This window comes from Pteronotus mesoamericanus, unplaced genomic scaffold, assembly GCF_021234165.1.
Source record: "Pteronotus mesoamericanus isolate MK-2021 breed Mesoamerican mustached bat unplaced genomic scaffold, CSHL_Meso_final contig_73, whole genome shotgun sequence".
Classification (NCBI taxonomy): Eukaryota; Metazoa; Chordata; class Mammalia; order Chiroptera; family Mormoopidae; genus Pteronotus; species Pteronotus mesoamericanus.
The window spans coordinates 17435802-17460689 of NW_026555245.1; the positions used below are offsets into that span (position 1 = coordinate 17435802).

A 24888-nucleotide genomic window follows, 5' to 3' on the forward strand; every position below is an offset into this window, starting at 1 on the left:
GAGACTCCATGGAATCATTTTGACTATTGGGAAAACAGAGGGGTCACCTGCCTCCTCACCCCTCCCCACCGTGTGTGTGATGTCACGTGACTTGGATATATCAAATGTGCACATTGTTTGCCCTCCAGTGATTAAACTCTTCCACTTTGCTAGGTGTATGACAGTTGCCCTCACTGTTAAATTAAATGAATCAAATGGATAAACATCAATCAGGATTCAAAAACCAATTAGTGAGAATATTAATTCTAATGAGTTTATGGTGGAGATTGACCTTCCTCTGGGATGTTTCAGTGCCAGGAGCTTTGATGGGTTTCCCCTTCTCTCCTTGCTGTGACTGTTAGCTGCAATAATCTGAAAGTTCAGATTCCTATTTGGCTGGAAATTAAATCTTAAGTAAGCCTAAGAAATTCTTTCAGATTTGATGTGTCCAGACTTGTACTGGAATATGAAATATTTGACTTAACAAAATCTGTAGATTCCCAATGCATAAATGTTTTTGAAAATATGTTTCTCAAAATACGATTAGGAAAAAATGCCTTTGAAATGCCAAAATTACCCTTTAGTGGTGATAAAGGTGCTGACAAAACTTTCTATTAAAAAAAACAAAGAAACCCAAAACACAATTTTTAATCTTCATTATGTCATAACATCATTAACTTATTTGTAGACAAACATCACTGACCATATTTAAAGTAATCATTAAAATTTTTCAGAGCTATGCTTAAAACAACTTTTTAAATCATCATACTACTGTAATTAAAATATTACTGCAGAGTTGATCGGGGTTAAGTTGCAATTTTTCTTCTTCAAGGTCTCTTTTAGTTAGGCAAGGAAGAAATAAAAAATTTTAACAGCATTTTTAAAAGTCTTATTTTAATGAGAAAGGGAAATTTTGGAGCCACTTCTGATAATGAACCTCTAAAAAATAATTGAGACATATTATTATTTGTTATTGAGCTTATATTTAATTTTTTAATGTGTTCATGAATGGACATTGAATTGCTTCTGTAAAAAATTCCCTTGGTGGTGTGTGTGTATGTATCTGCCGCAGAGAGGAGTTCAGTGTACATTTAGTGATTCGCAACGGAGCACTTAGGAACACTGGTTTCTTAATCGTGCTCTCCTCTGATGGAGGGTTGGTTGAGTCTTAGGCTCTAGAGTTGTCGTGGCCAGCTGTCAAGTCCCTGGGCTTCCAGTTACTTGAAGTGAGCCTAACAGTATCATTAAACCATAAAGTCTCAGTTTCCACATCTGTAAAATAGGCATTAAAAATAGGTAGTATCATGTGGTTGTAGAGTACCTGGCTTAGTAAGTAATCTGATTGTTAGTTATCATTCTGATAGAATGCATGGCCATATTCATGTTCTTTTTGCAAGGAAAATAAGGATTCTGAATATGTTGAGCAATGCATATAACAACCCAGGAGACAGAGATAGTTGGTTGCTCCAGTGTCATCTACTTATATGGTATTTTAGGTTTATTTCATTTTGGTCTCTTTGATGAAATAAAATATAAACTTATACCCTAGATCATTTTAAACTTACAGTGTAATTATGGAGGTGTCATAATGTAGAAAGGCGCTAGAGAAACTAAGGTGTGGGGAATTAATTAGGTAAAATGACTGTAAGTCCCCCTGCCCCTACTGTCTACAGTGCTTCCTAATTGTGTGTTTATCAAGAGAAACTATTCCTTAGCTCAGATATTCATTCTGTGTTCAGGAACACAGGTTTGTGACTAACGTCTATGGAACTCAACCCAAAGAAATTCTTTGCATTCCAAAAATCCCTTTGCACTCTGAAAGATACCAGCCTTCCCATCTCCTCAGGATCTTTCATGAAATCATAATTTCTGTAGAAATCTGCATCTGCCTTCTTTCTTGGTTCAGGCACAGCAAGCACACCCCAGAACTCCAATAATATGAAATCACAGGCGCTTGGCTGGACAGCCACACGTCTGAGGTTTTGTCAGAGCCCTGAAAACGTGGTAGTTACAGTCTCCTCAACACCATCATCTTTCCTGATGGAGAAATGGAGCAGGTTTCCTTTTTAATAGCTGTTTTTTTTTTTTCATTACTCTATTGATCCAAAGTGGGATTTTAAAATCTAATGTCTTTTTCCATTAAGATAATTAAATCATTCATCCTATTACTTTCCTTACTCAAATTAAGCTTTTCGCTCCTTTCCTGCTAAGCTTTCTCTCCAGCTAGTGCCCTGTTTCATGACTTTCAAGCACAGTTTTAGTTTTGTTTATTTTTCCACTTTCATGGGCTAGGTTTTTAATTTAATTCTTTTAGTTGAATGAGCTCTTTCTCCTTTGCTCCAAACTCTGCTGTAGCCTCATATATGGTCTCAGCTAATGAGATGCAGTGTGGAGACCTTGTTTTCATTCTTATTGGAACAAACCACCTGCAAAAAGGCACTTTTGAGACAATTTCAAAAATTTCAATATGGACTGCGTTCTTAGTGATGAGAAAAATATAGTTAATTTTGTGAGGATTTGATTGTGACATATGGGTATGTTAAGAATCAGTGTGCTGGTCTGTTATAAATGTTTTTTTATGGGTGAGAAAGAGCTATCTTGGTTTTGCTCCAATATTCCAGCAAAAGTAGAACAAGAAAAGAAAGGGAGAGTACCTGAAAAGATTGGCAAAATGTTAATAATTGCTGAAGCTCAGTAATGGGTATATTGGATTCATTCTAGCATTTTCTCCACCTCTGTGTATATTTGATGTTTTCCATAATGTTTGAAAAACTGAAAGGAAAAATGAACGTATAGTTTCGGGATCCTACCAGGTGTTTCCAAAGGCACCTTGAATGTCAATGGGGAAAAATGTCCATGTCATCCTGAGAGTTTAAGGCAGGGAATTTTTGGCAGGTGGCTCCTAAAAAATGAGTTTCAAACAATTAGGCAAAAATGTAGGTGTGATCTGATGGCCAACTCTCTTTAATGTATAAAATTGTTGATGAAAGAGATGTAATCCTTGAGTAAGGAAGGCCAAGAAGTCACTGAGCGCCACCAGGAACTGCCTGAGGAGCTCTGTTTTGTAGAGAAACCTGTGCAAAAGGTGGTAGGATGTCAGGGAACCAATGCACAGAAGGCCAGTCTGGTGCTCTTTGCCAACTCTCAGATGGGCCAACACCACTGAAAAGCCTAGAGCAGACATTAAAAAGGGCCTCTAGGTAGAGAATAGCAAGAAAGGGTCGATTTAGGACTTGGAGTTGTTCTATAATATTGGAGACCCAGAGGTAGCAAAACTGCTTATTTTAGGAAATATGGGGAATATAGAAAATTTGAGAGGAACCCCCATGTCCCCTGATTGTTAACACAGTCGGTTCACATAATTTGTGGTAGTTTCTGTTCTGTAAAGTAACATGAACACCGAGTTAGTGAATACTGAACCACTTCTACTAGGGATTTAAGAAGGAAAAAAAAAGCTTAGATTCCTGTGAGCTTCTGGTCATAATAGTTCACCAACCTATCAAATATATACCCTTGTTTTATTGTGTGTTTCTGTTTAAAGATACCTTGGTTAGGGTGTATTGTTGATTCATTAACAATGAACTCAGGCCCTATAGCACTATAACTCATACCTGAATGAAGCTTACCTAACGTACGTGTTTTCTCTGTAAGGCACATCCTAGCCTTTTGGCACTTAGAAACACTAGGCAGTGTTTCAACACTACATTTGGGGGCTATTTTAAGCAATAAAATTACCAACAAAAAGTACACAAATGCAAACTGTGAAAAGGAGTATGAGGGCTAGAACAGAAATGCATCCCTGATCGGTGTGGCTCAGTGGGATGGACATCATGCCACAAACTGAAAGGTCGCCCATTCAATTCCCAGTCGGGCACATGCCTGGGTTGCGAGCCAGGTCCCCGGTTGGGGGCGTGCGAGAGGCAACCAGCCAGTGTTTCTCTGGTACATTGATGTCTGTCTCTGTCTCTGTCTCTCTCTCATTCCCTCTCCCTCTCCTTCTCTTCTCCTCTGTCTAAACATAAATAAAATCTTTAAAACAAGAATGCGTCAGAGTGTTGTCTTGTTTGACCGCTGCCAGGAATGTGAGCATAGGGTGACTAACATTTCCCCACTCTGCACATGTCCACTGATGGCCAGGAGTATTGATTTTGGAGTTACAAATGAATTTTAGTGACTAGGTCAATTTACAGATACAGAATCCATGATTAATGAAGATCTACTGTGTTTTTAACAAGTCTTTTTTGGGTAACTTACCCATGGCTGTTGAATATTTTGTCCAGGGACTTGTCAGCTTCTTGTAAATTATCTAGCCTGTTATTGTGCCCATTTAGAATTTCTTGCAAGTATGTTTGCAGTGGTTATTTCTTAAAATTTTTGTGCACTGCACTCAACACTTAATTATACAGTCAGCAGTATTACTCACTAGTGTGATTTGTTTCGTTTTCCCCCTAAGCTTAGAAAACTTCAGGATGATGATTTTTAATCACAAAAGGGCAAAGCAAATGTAGGTAAAAGTAGGCGGATGCCTAGGCTGGAGTAGGTGACCCACGTATGTAGGTTCTTGAATCTGAGTGGCCAGGCCCAGTTTAATCATATCTTAGGATACTTCAAAATCTTGCCAGATATAATCCATTTGAAAATGCTTTGTAAACTTAAAAATACCATCAAAAGGGTAAGGGTTAATTTGTAGGCTTCTGCTGACAATCTCAAAGGACAGGAGAAAGAACAAAAAGACTGAAAATACAGGCAAATGTTCTTCAGAAATTGAACACATTTTAGTCCTCTGAAACAGAAAATGATAGATTTTTCACATCTGGCCCAGAAAGCTTTAGGTGATTCCCTAGCAAAATTGAAGGCTTCTTAGGGTGGATATGTTTGTGACTGTCCACCACGTGCCCTATTTTTATGTTTGTTACCGCCCTTCACACATACTGTGGTCCAGCCACCTAGAGCTCTTCCCCTTGCAGGTCAGGGCTTCCCTGTCCCTGGAACTTTCTTAAAGCAGTTTTACTTTGTGTTGTAGTTAATGTGAATGTGTATCAGCTCTCTCCTTCCTGCAAGATAAGTTTCTGTCTGGCTCATCTTTTTGTCTCTCACAGACCCAGTTAAGTGTCTTCTAAATAGTTAAGTGTGAAACCATCTTGGGATGGAATAGAGGGAAGAAGGGATGGTTTGTGATTATGGAGGAAAGAGGCAGTGGTTGTAAGAAGTCAGAACGAGTTCTCCAAGGACAAGCTTTTCTGAAACTCACCTTGTTTCTTTTTTAAAATCAATTATTAATTACGAGAGTTTGAATTAATGTCACTGTTGGAGATATCAGAATCAAGCCAGGTGTCTAAGTTTTTGGGGATTCTTTTATGGATACATTGAAAAAATGTGGACTTGATTATAATAAGATAATAGGTGTGTTGCAGGTCGATCACTATTGGGTGTTGTGTAGTTACTGCCTTGGCAGTGCTATTCCCATTTTTCCATTAAAGAAGAGGGAAGTTTATGCTTAACGTTTTGGAGAGAGTGGTGGAGTGGCAGGTGCAGGGGTAGACTCTTTGCCAGGGGTGTTGGGGGGACTTGGGAAGCATAACCAGGAGCTAAGTGCCTTTGAAAGTCTCACATGTTTATACAAAGATAACTCTACTTTGTATTTTATTTATAGCATACCCATTTTTGTTTTAATATAAAGTATTTAAAGTTACCATAATAAAATGGTTTTGAGTATCCCCTCCAAAATTACTAGCTTGAGAAAATGGTCTTTGATAAAGAATAGTGGATCAAATTTGTGTCCCTCCCGGTGAAGGGAGGGAGGAAAGCTAACCAAATGGGTGTCAGAAGTCAGGACAGAAAAGGACTTCAAAACTTGACGGTGATCAACATGAGCAAATACGCAATTAAGCTCCACCGAATGCAACTTCCTTATTCCTAGGATAGAAATAAAAAGAGTTGTGTATTTGTGGAAGGGGGAGGCCTGGGTCAATAGCAGCTCATATTGAAAAGATATAAGGTCTTGGCTGCCCATCTGCCATGGCTGGCATCTCCGGTAGCGTTACTGCCACAGCGTTCCGAACAAGGAGGTGACCATCCTATTGTTTTCTGTCTTGGCCAGGCTGCCTCAGAGGGAGAGCTTGCTTTCGGTTCTGAGCAATACATTTAAGAGGGCAAACTGAGGAGGTAAATGGACGAGAAACTCTGCCCTACCAGGAATGGTTGAAAGACCTTTGGGTAGAAAAGAGAACAAACATTTCTCAGCTTCAGGGGGCAGAATTGGAACTTTCAGATAGAAGAACATTCTATGCCAATTAATTCAAGATTTTCTTCTACGTATACACATAAAATGACAATCATATATAATGTTTAGTAATTGCCTTTTTTCACCAAAAGTAACATGCATCATTTCATGTTAATATTTGTGGATTTATATTATTATTTCTAATGGCTGCATAGCCTCTCATTTTATGAATGTACACTTGTTTTGTTAAAACCATCCATAACAGGTAGTCATTTTGGTTGTTTCCAATTTCTTAATATCATCAACAACTCTACAGTGAACATTTTTGAAATACTTTCATCACTGTGTACTTGTCAAGTTATTTCTTTAGGACAAATTTTCAGAAATGGAATGACTAGGTCAAAGTTAGTCCTTTTAATTAATTAATTAATTTATTTTTAGAGAGAGGAGAAGGGAAGGAGAAAGAGAGGGAGGGAAACAAGGATGCGAGAGAGAAACATCAATCAGTTGCCTCTCTTATGTGCCCTGACTGGGAATTGAACTGGTGAACTCTCGCCTTGTGGGACAACACCCTACCGACTGAGCCACACCGGTCAGGGCTAAAATTTTTTATATTTTCAAGGGTTTTATATTTATTGCTAAACTCCCTTGCTAGCAGAACCAGATATATTGAAGAAGTTGCATTACCGCAAAGCAGACATGTTGTAGAAGGGATTTTGGCATTGGGTTGTATATTGGACAGTGATCTGAGATCCTTTCAAGAATGGCACAAACATTTTCACTAGGTGATTGTCTTATCTTGAGATGTCACATTTCAGTCTTAGTATGTCTGTGATACTGTTGTAGCAAACTAATTGTTAAAAGCCTGTAGGAAAAATAATTCAGAATATTTCTACGATCTGAAGCACTGTAGAGAGATCAGACTGATGGTTGTCAGAGGAGAGTGGGGTTGAGGGGCTGGGTGAAAAAGGTGAAAGGGTAAAGAAGTACAAATTGGTAGTCACAAAATAGTCACAGGGATATGAAGTTCAGCATAGGGAGTATCGTCAATGACATTGTAATAATGACGTATGGTGCCAGGTTGGTACTAGACTTACCACGAGCATCACTTCGTAAGTTATATAAATGTCTGACCACTATGCTGTACACCTGAAATACAAAATAATATTGACTGTCAACTGTAATTGAAAAATGAAATTTAAAGATTTTAAACATAAGTAATTATGTTTAAAAAACTGTAGAAATCAACTAGTGAAGGAAGGCATATCTCAGGCTGCCATTCCATGTTATTAGGTTAGGTTGCATGTATGATAGAAATAACAGGGTCAGGCCCCTATAGCTCAGTTGGTTAGAGTGTCATCCCAATAGGCCAGGGTTGCAGGTTCAAATCTGGTCAAGGCACATACAAGAAGCTTCCAATGAATACATAAATAAGTAGAACAACAAATCGATGTCACTGTCTCTCTCCCCCTACTTCCTCTCTCTCTCTCTCTCTCAAAAAGTAAATAAAATACAATTTTTTTAATTAAAAAATTAAACTGTAGTTCAAGAAAAAGAAAGAGGAAAAGGTCATTCAGCCCTGGGATCCCATGTAACAACTGGCAAGTTAACCATTTTATAACATCTAAGTAGAGCTTTCCCAATCTAAGTAAGTAAATTGCATATCCTACATACTCTTTGAGCTGGGTAAACTTTGCTTCTGGGGAGGACAGGAGCAGGCAGAACGCTGCTCTTGGTGCTGTTTCCAATAAAGAGCTCAAAGTGATTGAGCACATGTTTTATCCTCATGACCCAAAGCCTCACTCCACTGGACGAGGTGGTGTATTGAAATCGTCAGGGCTGGTGGTGTATTGAAATCATCGTGCTGGGTTAAGCCACACGATGTCTCAAGCCTTAACCTGTAAAAGGAGATCAATCACTATCAATAATCAATACTTCTTAAAGCGTTATTGCGAGGGTTACATAAAATGATATATAGGATAGTACTTTATAAATCTGCCAAATGCTATATGAGTATTAGCTGTCATTATCAGTGCATGGAACTTTCAGCCTTAAATCTTTCTAATGGATGAAGGAGCTAATAAGCTTCATCAAGAAAGAAACTGGATCTGATTTCTCTTGATTTGTGCTCTTAATGTTTGGTGCATATCTGCAACTCAAGAAATGTTGGTTGAATGAATGAACGAAAATATTTGTGTAATATAGGCTGATCTGGCATAGAACGTTTTTCCCCTTGAAAATGCGTGCTTCTCATCTTTGGGGAATAAGGACTGTTATTCATATCTTACAAATGGGAAACCGAGATCCATGGATTCTCAAATCACTCTGATAGCAAGTGCCTGCATTTTTGGATGATTTCTAATCAAGTACTTTCTTTGATTGTTTGAGAAGAGATAAAACAAGCTTGTACTATAGCTCTGTTGTGTAAAGCAAACTGATGAAATATTTTTTGTCAGACTTTATTATTTACTGACCATTATAGAAAATAATTTTGTTTGTTACTTTTCTGCCCTCATCAAAGTCTCTGTTGCCAGGAAGGTAATTCTGTTATCGACGTCCCTAATATGGAAACTTTGTCTGTATTTCTGTCCTTTGTGCATTGTGTTTGGTCTTAAACTGTGAATATTCTATTAACTGAGAACTCTGAATGGCCATTGTGTAACTGGAGTGATATTCTGTCAGTTCCACTCATTGTGTTTGAGAATAAATGTGCCGTTTTATTTCTGATGGGACTTCTCTCATTGCCACTAATAATATGATATTGAAAAGATAAGCCTATGAATAAACCTCATAAGTGCTTTCATTGTTGAAACAAACAGGCTTTCATTGTAGGATCACATGATTATATATATTTTTCTGTATTTTCAAATAGGAGGTAGAACCATCAATGTCTTATCCTTAGGGTTTTAGGTAAGAGTTGTCAGTAAAATTAAATCCAGAATTATGTGTGTGTGTGTGTGTGTGTGATTGTGTGTGTGTGTGTGTGTGTGTGTGTGTATATGTATATATATATGCGTGTGCTTAACTAGGGAGAGGTTCCATATTTTTTATCAGAATCTCAAACTAGTGGATGGTCCAGAAATGTTTAGGAACCACTGACCCAGCAAATTCAATTCAACCCTGGTAGGTTGCTTGATGAATAGTGGCCGTGTGTCACTAGAAAGTGATGTAAAGTACCTAGACTGGTACAGAGTACTCATAGGTGCTGAATAAATATTTGTTGGAGACCTGATGAAAGTCACAGGTTCTCTTCTTTTATCTATAACACGTTATGGTCTGTGAGCTTCTAGAAGACAGGTCTGTGTTTTACTCATTCTTTGGCATCCTGATTTCACGTCTGTCTCCCAGTGTAATGCAGTGTGTACTTTATGTGTCAAAGTAGACATCTTTAAACTTTTTTGAGTAGATGTCCCCATTTATACAAAACAGTTTGAGCACATGTCCTCAACATAGACACACAGAAGTAATATATGTGTGCATGTCTATGTTCAGGATTTGTACTCAGATTGTTTTATACTGATAATATAAAGTACACAGAATAGCAGTGTTAAACTAAAGATGAAAAGCAGTGTTTCAAAGTGTATTGATTAACATGATGGCTTCATATTAACATTAGCTAGTATTTTAAAAGGCACAATCTACTCTTCTGCTCATTCCTACTTTTGCCCTCCTCATACCTGTCCTTGCACCCACTTCTGACTTTTCGTGGCTCCTCTCCTGCATCCTGACACCCATTTTGCAGATGCCCTTACTGTTAAGCATTCTCTATGCCTACTTCAAATTCTTGAGACTCGGGATCTCATTGATCCTGTTCACCTTATGCCAGCTCAGCTCATGTCAATCTCTTTGATAAACAGTGTTGGTTTTGGCTTCTCTTGGAAAGTACTTCACTGTGGTCCCCACAGGTGGCCGGGACGAGTGGGAGACAGAGTCACTTGGCGCAAACATAGCTGCTCAGGTAGCAAGGAGTGTGGGTGGGACAGCTTTATGGAGAAGGGGCCTAGTGAGGTTGGAATGGCAACTGGCCTCACCCTATGCAAATGTCTTCGGATGTAGAAGAGACACTGAAGTCTGACTTCCTCCGTTTTTCCTTTGGATGCGTATGTCCTGTTAAAGCCCGCTAGGTAGCCCTGGATGGATGACTCAGGTGATTGGAGCCTTGTCCTGTACACCGAAATGTTGCAGGTTCGATCTCTAGTCAGGCACATGCCTGGGTTGCAGGTTCAGTCCCCTGTTGGGTTTTGTATGGGAGACGACTAATCAGTGATTCTCCTTCTCTCTCTGTCAGCCTCTCTCCCTCTCCCTCTTCCCTACCCCTTTCCTGTCTCTCTAAAAAAGAAAAGAAAAAGTCAATAAAACTTGTCCTTGGGTGAAGGTTAAAGAAAACCAACAAGAAACATAGTAAGCAAAGTTTTTGTAATTTAAATAAACCAGAGAGCTGGAGACCATTTACATCTTCCCCACCCATCCATTTACTTTCTTATCTCAATACTTCTGGGGAGAAAACAGTAGCAGGGCCATCTTTAAAGGTGTAACCCATAGTTCTTGCAGTAGGAAAGAATGGTTTCATGTTTGCTTCCATTCAGCCTTGTGCAGATAGGTTTAAAGATTTCTTGTGCAGAATACAACTAATTTAAGTCCCTTGTGCATAGAGTGGAGCCAACAAGGAAAGCTCCTGCAACATTTCCTAGTTTGGCAGTACCATATAAATGAAGCACATGTTTGGGATTGTGAAAGCTATTTATGCATCCATGGGAATGCTGTCTTTGGGAAAGCATGCTCTAAGTCCCTTGTAGAACTTCAGTGCCATATTGGCACATTTTAAAGCCTGTTGGGCACCTGGAACAATGTATGAGCTTGTCAGTACGACCTCATCGGAGTATGTTCCTGTAGTTCTAGAACTTTAAGTGGCCATGCATATTGAATTTGCAGTTAATTTTTAAAAGTGGCTCAAGACTCTCCAGCGTGAAATAAATGTATAGTCTTCTAAAGAGAGAAAGAAAGAAACCTAACATTTTATCGGGTGCCAAAGTTCAGCATTTTGTTATTTTTTGTTTTATTTAATCTTCATGCCCTAGTGAGGTAACTATGATTATTCCACTTTACAGAGAGGAAAACAAAGCTCAGAAGCTGTGATTTGGCTAAAGACATAGAACCAGCCAATCAGGTGTGAGGCAGAAGGTGGTCTTGTGTGATGATAGGTTACATTTCTGTTAGCCACCTATGGGCCAGGCATGGTGGTGAGCTTTCTAACACACATTACCTTATTCATTTTCATCACATTTAACCTCAGAAGTTTTAAAATCAGTCTCCTAAGATTGTTTTTCGACCAAGAACAAACACTATTAAAATGTTGATATATTTCCTTCCAACTAGTTACATATTTTTATATAAACTCTTCAAACTACATAACCAGTTTTCACAACTTTATTATTTCCTCACCTTAATAAACTTCATAAATGTTTAATATCTGCTGAAAAATTTAATAACAATTTAATGACAATTTAAATGTCTGGCTTTTGCTCTTGTAATAGTTGGGCAGTGAATGTATTTGTGTCCAAATCTATGGATTTTATTTTTAAACATTGTTATCTTAGTGTGTATTATTAGAAGTAAAATTATGGGGTCAGAAGTTAACATAGTATTTTTAAAACTGTAACCACTTTAAAGGCCCTTGATGCATTTTGCCAATTTGATTTCATTTAAAAATGGGACCCGTGTTCACCCCCATGGTGCGGTCGCCCCATAGCCCAGCCCCCCTGGGGGGTGGGTGGTTCTGTGCTCCTCCACCCGGCTGCAGGGCTCCCTCCTGGACCCACTCTTCTTGGGGTGTTTGTGTGACAAGGTGGTGTCATGTGTCTTCTCCACAAGAAAAGGCATTGTTACCAAGGCAAACAGGGATACTTGATACAGCTGTGTGCTCTCCAGAGCCAGAGAAAACCTTCACCAGAGGGATTGTTGACAATTGCTAGAGGTTGTGGTAATGGAGAAGTTACAAAGTGTCCGTCAGTCCGTTCCCCCGCCCCGCACCCCCCAACACATGTCAATGGATTTGTCCTAAAGTTAGAGCCCTTCTTAAATGAAAATTTTGAACACCCAACGTAGAAAAATATAATAAAATAAAAAGCCTTAGTCAGGAATGTCTTGCTTGTTCAAATTTAGTAAAGGAGATCACATGTAGTAGAGCAAGACATGATTAAAAGGCAGTAGACAGATTATTCAGAGAAGAAACAATGGGTTTATAGGAAAGTGTTTGGTCAGGACCCAGAGTTTGGTCTTAAGCTTCTTGGCTCATAAAATCACATCCTAAATTCACCTCGAGATACTCTTCCCAGTTTACCTGTGGGTGTAGGCACAGCACACCTTGGGAGCATGTGTGTTTGCATTCCACCCAGGAGGTCGCTGGGAGGACATGTCCGTTTTTCTTTCGTCAGGTATTTCAGTTTAAAACAAGTTGAAACTGGAAAGTCAATGTTTTCCCTCCACTTATACATCTCTAGCTTGTATTTGCAATTAGTAGTGGTTACAAGTACATGTATATGTGTGTCTATATATACATATGTATGTTTTAAAGGACATATATGTCAAGCAGGAATTTTTAATATGCCAGTGCATTCTTTGCCTCAGTATGTTTTTTAAAATATACCTTATTGATTGTGCTATTACAGTTGTCCCAATTTTCCCCTTTGCTCCACCTCCGTCCAGTACCCCCATTTCCTCCAGCAATACCCCCCTTAGTTCATGTCCATGGGTCATGCATATAAGTTCTTTGGCTTTTCCATTTCCCATACTGTTCTTAACATACCCCTGTCTGTTTTATACCTCCCAATTATGCTTCTTAATTCCTGCACCTTTTCCCCCATTCTCCTCCTTCCCCCTCCCAGATGATAACCATCCAAAGGAGCTCTGTACCTATGATTCTGTTTCTGTTTTGCATGTTTGCTTAGTTTGTTTTTTAGATTCAATTATTGATAGTTGTGAATTTATTGCCATTTTAATGTTCATAGTTTTTATCTTCATTTTCATATAATAATGGTTAGGTGATGATGAACTCCTTTAATTTTACTTTGTTGGGGAAGCACTTTATTTGCCTTTCCATTGTAAATGATAGCTTTGCTAGACAGAGTAATCTAGGTTGTAGGTCCAAGCTTTTCATCACTTGAATACTTCTTGCCAGTCCCTTCTAGCCTGCAAAGTTTCTTTTGAGAAATCAGCTGACGGTCTTATGGGAACTTCTTTGTAGGTAACTCTCTGCTTTAATCTTTCTGCTTTTAAGATTCTCTCTCTATCTTTAACTTTGGCATTTTAATTATGATGTGTCTTGGTGTGGTCCTCTTTGGGTCCATCTTGTTTGGGACTCTCTGTGCTTCCTGGACTTGTATGTCTATTTCCTTCACCAAATTAGGGAAGTATTCTTTCATTATTTTTTTAAATACATTTTCAATTTCTTGCTCTTTGTCTTCTTCTTCTGAAACCCCTATGATTTGGGTGTTGGTACGTTTGTAGATGTCCCAGAGGCTCCTTATCCTATTGTCACTTTTTTGAATTCCTTTTTCTTCTTGCTTTTCTGATTGAATGCTTTTTCCTTACTTATGTTCCAAATGATTGATTTGATTTCCAGCTTCATCCCCTCCACTGTTGGTTCCCTGTAGATTTTTCTTTATTTAACTTAATCTAATCTTTATTTCTGCCTGGGTTGTTTTTATACAGTTGAAGTACCCAGTGAGTTCCTTGAGCATCCTGATAAGCATGTTTTAAACTCTGCATCTAATAGGTTGCTTATCTCCATTTCATTTAGTTCTTTTTCTGGAATTTTATTCTGTTCTTTCATTTGGGCCATATTTCTTTATCTCCTCATTTTGTCAGCCTCCCTAGGTTTGTTTTCTGTGTATTAGGTAGAGCTGCTTTGAGTCTCCGTCCAAATAGCGTGGCCCGTTGTAGAAAAGCACACCTGTAAGTTTAATGGAGCAGAGCCATAGGTAATCGCCAGGGAGGGACAACCTGTGTTACCACTCGGTGGCCCTGTGTGGTCAAGGCTCAGAGAGGGGACAGTGCCGCTGCCTGGCCTCTGCAGTTTTGCCCGGGAGGAATCTTGTCTCCCTGCACTGACCCCGATGCTTACCATTTCAGATTCTCCGTGTATGCCGCTGGTGTCCTTCAGGCTGATGCCCTGGTGCTGAACCCCAGGGGAAGTGAAAATCCAAAGCCTGTTGCAGGCCCTTTAAGAGTCTCCTAAGAATCCCACAGTTTCTTCTGCCCCAACTCCCACTGGATTTTACAGCCAGAAGTTATGGGGGCTTATCTTCCTGGTGCTGGACCATCTTGTCTGGGGCTGGGATCACTCAAATTGCGAGACATCCCTCCTGATTTTTATCCACCACACATGGATGTGGGAGTGCCCGTTCCACATCTCCATGCCTCTCTGTGTCACTCCATGCTCTCAGCAGCGCCTCTGCATGCCTCTCTACTTCTCTGTGCACCTCTGCCCCTTCTACCCGTCTGGATGAATATGGCTTCTTTAAATCCTTGGTTGTCAGACTTCCGTACCGCTCGATTTTCTGATTATTCTGGGTGTTATTTGTTTTGTAGTCTAGTTGTAATTTTTTCTGTAGTTGTTTAAGGAGGCAAGGTGTGTTTACCTATTCCTCCATCTTGACCAGAAGTCTCCCTCAGTATATTTTAATTGATGAGGTAACAATGGCTGTTTCTGACAGAATGATCTTCCTATCATTCTGTCTTACTATTAGAGAATTTTTGAAATATGATTTCTTTTCGATCAGGGACATGGTAAGGTTGTATAAAGTGACAGATCTCTTTTGAACTTTTTCATCCTTTCCCATCTTGTTAAACATTACCACAGTATGCAAGGTCTGTCCAGAAGGTATCTAACCATGTAATATGAAAAACAGCCATTTCTTGAAGAAGATACAAGTAACATTGTACATAGAACAATGATACCTTAGTTCCCTTAAAAGTAGGTACCTTGGGACCTCACAGAGTTCTCCCAGTTGCCATCAGCTGCCCTGTCATATTTTCCTGAATCTCACTGACAGTCTGAAATCTCTTCCCTTTCAAAGGTGATTTTATTTATTTATTTAATTTATTTATTTTTAGACAGAGGGGGAGGGAAGGAGAGAGGGAGAGAAACATAAATGTGTGGTTGCTTCTTGCATGCCCCATACTGGGGACCTGGCCTGCAATCCAGACATGTGCCCTGACTGGGAATTGAACCGGTGACCCTTTGGTTTGCAGGCGAGCACTCAGTCCACTGAGCCACACCAGCTAGGACTCAAAGGTGATTTTGGTTTTGGGGAAAGCCAGAAGGCACCAAATCTGGACTGCTGGGGGCCTGAGTCACCTGAGTGATTTGATGTTTCTTCAGAAAACTCCACACAAGATGTGATGCATGAGCAGGCACCTTGTCATGATGAAGCTGCCAATCACCAGTGGCCCATAGTTGCGGCCTTCTGAATCATCCAAATAGTTTCCATGGAGGAATGATCAAGCTTAACACAAAATTTGATGCAGAATCACTGCTCTACTCAGTCATTTTGAATGTGACAGCCACACAGTACATATGCTCACTCAATGGGAAGGTTTTGAGGGTAACAGGGATTAGAGAAGTCAAAGACATTGTTTTCTTCTTATTTTAAAGAAAATACGAAAACGGTTGACAGTGTTTTCTAACTCACCCCTCTCCCCTCACTCCTCTCTGTCATTTGATATTTGCTTTAAAAATGCAGAGACAGGAATTAATTCCTTGTAAGAATGGTTGATGCAGAAATATCAGTCTTCCTCCGTTACAAGGTGAGGAAAATACATACACCTTTTGAGAATGTTTAATATCAGCCTGGGTTAACAATAGATGAACAATGCACTTTTTGCCTTTGTAATAGAATCTAGTTTCCATTGGAGGCTCAGAGGAGAAAGCTAGGAGTTGCTTGGAGGGGTCAGGCAGGAGGATTAATGGGACTCTGCTCATCTATCTCTGCTCTGTGCTTCCTGGGTCTTTGCCATAGTAACCTCGGTTTATCTTGATAGTGGAAGGAGTCATCTTGTTCGACAGAAGTGGGAATCTCTGATGCCTCACTAGCATCACTACCACTGGCCTTGGCCCTTGGGCTGCAGTAATTTGAGTGGCTCACCTCAAACCTGTTCCTCCTTTGGGGAAGGTGACAGAAGTTCTGTATCTGTAACATTCCATAAAGGCTAAGGAGCAGTAGGATGGTGACTGGGCAGGGCACCAGCTGTCTGTGCTGAAATCCAGAGCCCGCGCGCTGATAATTAATGAGGTTTGAGAGAACATTTCCTTGGCATACTTTATTGCTTGACCCAGCTGGCTGGGGCATCCTGGGGAAGCCGGCCTCTGTTCCTTCTCTTTCTTCCCTAGAATGACATGTGACGTTTACGTGATTGTTAATATTGAAATGAGCACCTGTGCCATTCCTTCCTCAAAAGGGAAGGAGCCTTTGTTTTGTAATTTGTTATTGAAAATACTACTACTGTCTTCTGAAAGTGTATATGTTTTTTTAAATTGAAACCTGTGTGTGTTCTGTCTTTACACACACAGTAGAATTTGATTAAATTTTTTTCACAGGAAAGAATCAATGCATCTTTTCAGATTATTTATAATTTTGAGAAGGCTAACATTTGCTAGGCTTTATCTTTTTTTTTTTAAATTTAAAGTTTTCTCCTATCTTGCCTGGTAGATGAGAGGTCTCTGGTACTTGTTTTAAATGTTACAAATTATTTTGATTCAGGAAATGAACAATATTCTAAAAGACAAGGTAGCAGCTGATAATTTGGTAGCATCTTTAAAATTACAAAGTAATGAACTCAGATTAGATTTTCAATGTTATGGGCGCAGGTATTCGCAGTTAACGTATGGAAAGTGAAAAACACAAGAGAAAGTTAGTACAGCACTTGCCTGAGGTAAGTCACATGTTTGATAACAAAAGCCACATTCTTCATCTTGTACTAAGCGCCTTCTGTATTATGCAATAAATTAATTGGAGAAGATAGTATTCCAGATAATAACAAAGGATAAGCTTAATGAATGGTTCTCAAACTATAGTGCCTGGGCCAGTACCATTCATCATCTGAAAGCTTGTTAGAAATTTAAATTTTTAGGCCTTACTGAGAATTATTGTATTAGGCTAAGGAGGACAACAATTTGTTTAAAAAAAAAAAAAAAAAAAAAGCCCTCCACAGATTTGTGATGCTCTCTAAAGTTTGAGAATCACTGGCTTTATACAATCTTCCTACAACTGTTGATGTAGTTTAAGTGCTTTGGGTTGCTGAGGGGATGCAGGGAGGAAGCAGTGGGCAGCCCCGTTGGGGCCCCCAGGACCTGACTTTTCAGGGTGCAGAGAGAAGACGGGTAAGGAATCAGGAGAGGGACTAATTTCTGAGTTGCCTCTGCTATGCCGGGAACGGGGTCTGGCTGTCCACGGCTCTCCTGCCTTCAGGCCTCTCCCCAAGTGACTGTGTGCCATTAGTGTGCTCCTTGGTGCCTCATTCATCATTTTCTCCTTGCAGTCAATACCAACAGCAGTCTGTGCCATCTCTTTTGGTTCTTTGACTGATAATCACTGACAGTTGATACTCCGTTTCATCTTGGGAGCTGTCCTTGGCCCCTGGGGCGTACAGTTTGTGTTCGTGCAGCTAGGAAGCTCCCTGCTAAACTTGGTGGGTCTTTCTGGAATAGTAATTTTGTTTCAGGCGTATGGGAGAGTGGGAGCAGGACCTTGTCTTTCTCATAAAGCATTAAATTCCCTTATCTAAGGTGAGCTCCTGCTTGCCCGTCAGATTGTTGTTTCTGTTTTATAAGGCTTTTGGTTCTCAAAATGCGGCCCCCTGATCACCAGCAGCAGAAACGGGGAACTTAGTAGAAATGCACGTTCTCAGGCTCCACTCCAGACCTACTGAATCCGAAACTCTGAAGCCAGCAACGTGTAAGCCCTTAAGATGGTTGCAGTTTATGCTGACATTGTAGAACCACTGGTTTTAGGCATGAGGAGTATGTGTGAGTGTCTCTGTGTGTTTTATCAGTACCTTTTATAAATAATTCTCTGGAAAAGTAAAGATATTTCTTATTTAAACTTTGGGGATAAAGAGCACCCTGACGTTCATTATGGCATCTTCCAAAGCACCCAACTGAGCACTGACGGACTGCTGACTGTCCTGCAGAATGTCCGCCTGCTCCCTCATCCCAGGGCACCTCCAGATGTGGTCACTTCCTCCCCAGGGAACAGAATGAGGAGAAGCACTGGAGAATACAGAACTTTCCATCCTGGGGCTCATGGTTTAAGGGGCAGAGCAAGCCAAATGGTAACCCCATCAGAGAAGAAATCATTTTCTGATCTGATCATTTAAAGGAAAAAAAAAAAAAGCATTGACCTTTGTTTTCTTTGCTTTAAGTGGAAATAGCCTTCCTACTTAATATATCTAGATAGCAAGCAAGGAAGTGTCTTTGGGTGACTGAGTGCCCTTTATTCCCTTTATAATCTCTCAAGTGTGGTCTTTTTTTTTTTTTTCAGTCTTTGCTAAGCAGTTGAGGGGGAAATAAATAATGAGTATTAGCAGCATAGTTTACATGGCTAGCAGTCAGTCAGCTATGTCTGGTTGATTTCATCCTAAAGGAGAAAAACTCTTGAGCCCTCTATACAAATGTTTAAAAATTAACATATTATTTATGTTTTCCCTGGGACCATATCACACTTTAAGAGTATATATCATTGTTGATTTTTTTAAAAAAAAAAATACATAGATGTATAAATCTAGCATTGTTACAACATTAGTGCAAGTTTTTAAAGAAAAATTAAGTATGACAATTGGAAATATCCATTACCAAGTTAGATTATTCTTTTCCATTTTAAGAAATTGTACTTGGATGTTCATGGGGAAAATTATTCCAAATCCTACTGTTACCTGTCAGAGAACTGATAGCTCTCTAGACAACTGTTTTCCCTCACCCCTGTATAATATGTAACTTTTTTTTTTTAAACGTAGGCCCAACTATGCTAAAAATTCCATCACTAAGATGACAAGCCTTTCCAAGGGGAGGGACTGAGAGCAGAGCACTCTAACTCCTGGAGTTTCACTATCATACTGTGATTTAATAAAACGTCTGCAGCTGGAACAGGAGTCAAGATGGTGAAGCTTGCACACAGCATGAATTCTAAAACGTGCTAACTGGGCAACCGGCATGTTTACGGAGGATCTGTGAATGCCTGTTCATCTAGAATTTCAGCACAGGCAGTACATAAAATATTTATACAGCAGAGTGCTGCTTCACCCCTGACAAAAGCTTCGGTTTGAGTGTATATGGTTACTACAGACAGCGCCAAGGTATAAACCGCTGAAGAACCTTTAAGGGTATTTGGAGTGTTAGAAAGTCAAGTACCTGTCATGGGGTTAAGTTTATAGTGACTGATAAAATGGCTCTGTTTCCTAAACATAAATATTTATCTCGTTGCCAGAATGGCACTTAACAGTGAAGACACATCACAGAGGAGGGAAAAGGAGAGAGTATACTAACGTGAAATTTAAAAGAATGGCCGGTGCAGAAGCTGGTCACCTGGTTTACTGTTGGAAGAGAGCGTGGAGTAGTCCCTGGGATTGCTGTTAGAAAGAAATGTTGCTAAAAACACAGCTGGGAATAATTCTGTTACCAGGTCTTTTTAACGATCAATACAAAGCTTATTTGTAAAATAAAAATATAATTATAAATTTACTAACTGTGGATCCCATTACCTTTTACCTGTAATAGAGGAATGATAACATCTGTCTAACGGGTTCATTGTAAGGTATCTTATTAAGTACTTTGTGACGACTTCCACTCATGACTTTTCCTGCATTTTCTTTGACCCTCAGAGTAGACCAGTGAAGTACTGGTATTTCCATTTTAGAGATAAAATTTTAAAAACTGAGGAAACTATTTGCAACACATAGGACAAAGTTTGTATATTGTATCCTGATACAAGGATACCTCTGTATCCTTATGGTAAGGGTCCTCTATGACTCTGATAGGCTTGAGTGGGTTTTGTTCCTTGTGGAAGCCAAAGGTTCCGGATGAATACGCCCTGTTTTCGCTATTATTAGGATACCAAGTTAATTATATCCCTGAAAGACAAAGATGTACTACAAATAAGATGACCATTCTAACAGAAAAATAAAGGACATACACAAAAAGTGCAACAAGTAAAAAATGTTCAACCTCAGATATGCTAATGAAAATGAACTTTTAAAATCTAATAGGATAGATAAAAAAATAATGAAGCCCACATACTTTCCATACATCTGACCCATGACTATTTCTAGCAAATACTTAATGGTGTGTTCGAGGATATCCATCTCACTATTATCTATATAGTCAAAAATTGTAGATGTAGATGACCTAAATGCTTCAATGGGATTTATTAAAATGGATTCTTGGACAGTCATTGAAAATAAAGGTATAGTAGACTATGAAGTGACACAATACTTCGGTCAGAATAAATGAAAAAAGCAGGTTTCAAATAATGTCAAATGATTCACTTCTAATAAAAATTATATATGCTTACACATTTGTGTATTGGGTTTATAAATGTGTCATGCATACATACCAAAGTGGAAGGAGATTTAAAAAATGCTAATATGCTTTACTTTTTAATTTCTATTTGATTTTTCTAAACTTACAGTAAAAAGCAAGCACTGCTTTGAAAGAAGAAAAAATGTTTCAAGTTATCTTTTGGATAATTTAGCATAATTTAGATTACCCACAGGTGGTAATATCTGACCTGAATCTGGACTTTTGCTCTGTTGATCAGACATATTTTAGTGTTTTTTCTTTTTTCTCTGTTAAATGAATAATTGTCATTTACCTAAAGCAGGAAAATGTAATTTAGATGTTTAGACTTGATAGCATATAGCCATTGAATAGTTCTGTAAGGTTTCTTGGAGAACAAAAATCAGGCGCACAGGGTGGTGTTGGGAGAGAGAGGCTGCAGGGTGAGCAGTCACTTATTTTTACTTGAGCTCCATGTGCATGGAGAGGTGAGGAGCAGGGAACGGTGAGACAATGTTTTTATTGGGCTGTTCAGTCAGGTAAACTTCAGGGTAGAAAAGGACCAGCGCAAACTTTTTGGCTTCCTTACCACAGTTTGTTAATTTTGTTTTGTTACTTTGTTTATTAAATTTATTGGCAATGAGACTGGTTCATAGGGTCATATAAATTTCAAGCGTATATTTTATGATACATGATCTGTGTGTTGCATTGTGTTTCGTCTCTGTTTGTCTTCAGGTTGCTCTTCCAGTTTCTCCTCAGTCCCCTGCAGTCTACATCCCGTACCAGCAGCATTGAAAATTGCCCTCAGGTGTCACCAGTGACCTCCTTACTAATTGTTAAGTCCAGTGATATCTTTTCAGTCCCCATTCACAGCATTTGACCTCACTCATCTTCCTTCAGGCTGCTGTGCCTCTCGACTCTCAAGGTTATTTTCCTCCTCCTGCAACCCCTCCCCCCACCCCATCCTCCTTTATCCGCTCTTCCTCTGTCTCCCTTCAGCCTTCACTGGGTCTTCTACTCATTTTCCTTCAAATTTTCATTTAGTCTTGAGGCGGCAACTAACTTTTTAGAGGTAAAAGTCTAGGAAACAGCCTTTCCCCACCGTGAGTCATCCCTGTTGTTGCTGGGAGTTGGGTCATAAAACGTTTTTTTGAAATTAGAACACGTTCACTTTAACACGAGATCTGCACACGCAGCGGACGTATGTGAGCCCTCCTGGCTCCACAGAGGAGCCCCTCGATTACCTGTGAGGCTCCGCCCTTGATAGTGGGAGAAGTTTCTTGTGTGAACTTGGTTGCACAACAATGGAGTGTATACCACTGAACTGTGTATTTTAAAAATGGTTAAGATGTTAAATTTTATGTTGCGTGTATTTTACCATGATAAATTTTTTTAAAGAGAAAAGACAATGGTGGAGTTAATAAGAGACTCTTAACCTCAAGACACAAAAGCTTATAAATTTCAAAAAGCATTTGCTGAGCTGATGCAAAAAATACTGGATTTGTAAAAACTCTAAAATTGTCCATGCTGAAGGGAGAAACTAACTAAAAATAATCAGCATAGTTCCGTTCCAGCTGGACAACTAAGCTGAATAAATGCAAAACAGTGGACAGTACAGTTAACCCCCACTGTGTGAGGACTAATTGTCTGAAAGGTGGGCACTGCCAGGACCACGGACTGGAGCTGCGTCTCGCCAGAAGGGGTAGGAAAAGCTGGACTTCGCACAGGGAATGGTAGGCCTGAAGGGAGAGTGTGTACATTCTTTGGAACATAAAACTTATCTGATTAAAACAGAAGGTCTTTGTTGGAAATTGGAAGAAGATAAGATAAAGTAGATCTAGACTGGAAGAACATGAAAGTTAGTAGCGGAAATTTTTTTTGTTTGCTGTTTTTTTGTTGTTGTTGTTCTTATGGAAGAGAAATGTATTACCACCATAGATAAGGAAATAGCAGAATGCTAGACTTGGAAATTAGAACAGAGAACTTCAGAGTTGGAGATAATCCTGTAAGGTGGGAATGACTATTTGTTGAGTACCTGCTGTATGTCAGGTGCAAGATCTCATAGTTTTTATTTTTACAGCAATGTTAAGGGCAGATGCTATTATTCCCATTTTATATATAACACACTGAGTTCTGAGGAAATACAATTTGGCAAGATGTGCAGAGTGCCTGGGCCAGGATCCAAGCCCAGGGAGATCTGACTTAAAGCACAGTGAGGATGGAGAACATTGAAACCAATTCTCCATTTTATAGGAAAGGGAACTGAGGCCCAGGAGAGAGGGAACCTGCTCAAGGTTATACAGGTAGTAGGATGAAAGCAATTGTTCTGTAAGAGAGAGTAGATCGGTGGCGATCTGCAGAGAGAGACCAGCTCAGAGCCTGTTGTTAGAAACAGGTAAGGGTGTCAAAGAATTTGGTAATGGTGGTGGATTGGAGTGAAAAAGAAGAGGTGGAAAGTGGTAGGACATACAAGGAAAAGTTGTGGTGGCCTGATCTTGGAATGAAGGATGATGGGGAGGGAGGGATGACTTGACAATAATCCCACGATTTTAATCCCAAGGGGCTGCCATTTAAGGAGAAAATCTTCAGTGGAGCTAGTTTTACGAGAAAAGCCAACCATGCATTTCTCAATGGAGTGGTCCGACTGAAGTAACAGATGCTCAAAGATAAAAATCGACAGTATGCATGAGCTTCTGAGGTGCATGTGCAGAACAGCAGTGGAAGGGCAAGGGAAAGGCTGTGAGGGGCCCGCCCTTTTCTTTGACGTGATGGTGAGAGAGACACCCCAAGAGCAAGCGACTTGCTTTTACCTACAGCAAAGGAGATTTGCATTTGCATGCCATCCCAGGTTGTCTTCCACTCCGGCCTGTCCCCTTCCTCTCCAACAGGAAAACGGCTTAGCTGGACGTGGACTCCTGCACTGCATGGCTGTCTCAATCAGTTCCTCTTTCCTGCAGGTCTCAAGCCTAGAAAGGAATATTTCTCCATCACATTTCCCTCAGTGAGATTCTTTTGTCTTTCAGAATGATTGTCGCTGTGCTGGATGGACTGCTGAATTATTGAATTACTTCCATCTTTTGAGCCCACTAGGAAGTTGTCCATGGAGCTGAAATATTTATTGCAGTAATTCCTGGCCATACATAATTGAGGTAAGGTATACTTTTTTCCTGCATACCTATCATGAAGTTGTCATGCCTGTCTCTTTTTACGTTGGCTTTTTAAGAGACATTAATCCATTCCTCCCCTACCTTTTGTGCTCCAGTAATCCCTCAGAGTGCTCCTAATCTGCAAATGTATATATGGGTGCAGAAAAGACATTTATAGGATGAAATATGAGCAAGCTGTTTGACTCTGTAGAATAAAGGGGAAAATGTATTACTCTTTATAAAGTCAATAAAATATCCCATTTCCATAAACACAATATGTATGCTAGAGAAAATCAATAGATTGAAAGGAGTATTATTAAGGCTACTTGGAAAAAAATGGAGATACTTAAATATTACTATATCACTGGCTTTATTCAAGTAAAGAAAATCTAGAAAGTTCAGAGAATTTAAAAGAAAAAAAAAATCTGGCGCTCCATATCCAGAGATAATCAGTGTTAAAACGGTGCTGCATCATCTGCAGTATTTGTAACAATATGTGTGTGTTAATTTGCTAGGTGTTTGGGAATGAGCAACATCACAAGCCTCGGTGCCAGGCTCTGTAGCGAGCATTTTACGTACATTAATTCTCACTACCCTGCGAGGATGGTACATTTCCTATCCCCATTTAAACATAACAGAATTGGGGTTCAGAGAAATCACATGACTTGCCCCTGCTCACGCAGCCGGTGAACCCACTCAGAACTTGAAGTAGTCAGTGACCAAAGCCTAGACCATGGGAGTTTTTTACACACTTCTTTTCCTTAACAAGACGCCTGTTTCCTTTTTGCTATAGCATCATTTTAAATGATTTCACCATGTTCACTTACGTGGGAGTGCAGTGGTTTCTCCACCCCATCTCCTTTTGTTGGACATTTATTTGTTTTTCTATATTTACTTTTAGAAATAACATTGCAATGAACATCTTTTATGCACATCCACAATTTGCCTAAGACAAAGTACTACAAGCAGCACTGTTGCATCAGTGGGCATGT

The 24888-nt window shown here is 39.5% G+C and overlaps 1 protein-coding gene across 1 annotated transcript in view; it reads left to right on the forward strand.

Annotated features, from left to right (window-relative positions):
* KANK1 (KN motif and ankyrin repeat domains 1) overlaps window positions 1–24888 on the forward strand; it is a 189513-nt gene that overhangs the window by 43493 nt on the left and 121132 nt on the right. The window contains exon 2 of the mRNA XM_054583057.1: window positions 23774–23899. The gene's annotated coding sequence lies outside the window, so the exon portion shown is untranslated. The remainder of the gene's footprint in view (window positions 1–23773; window positions 23900–24888) is intronic.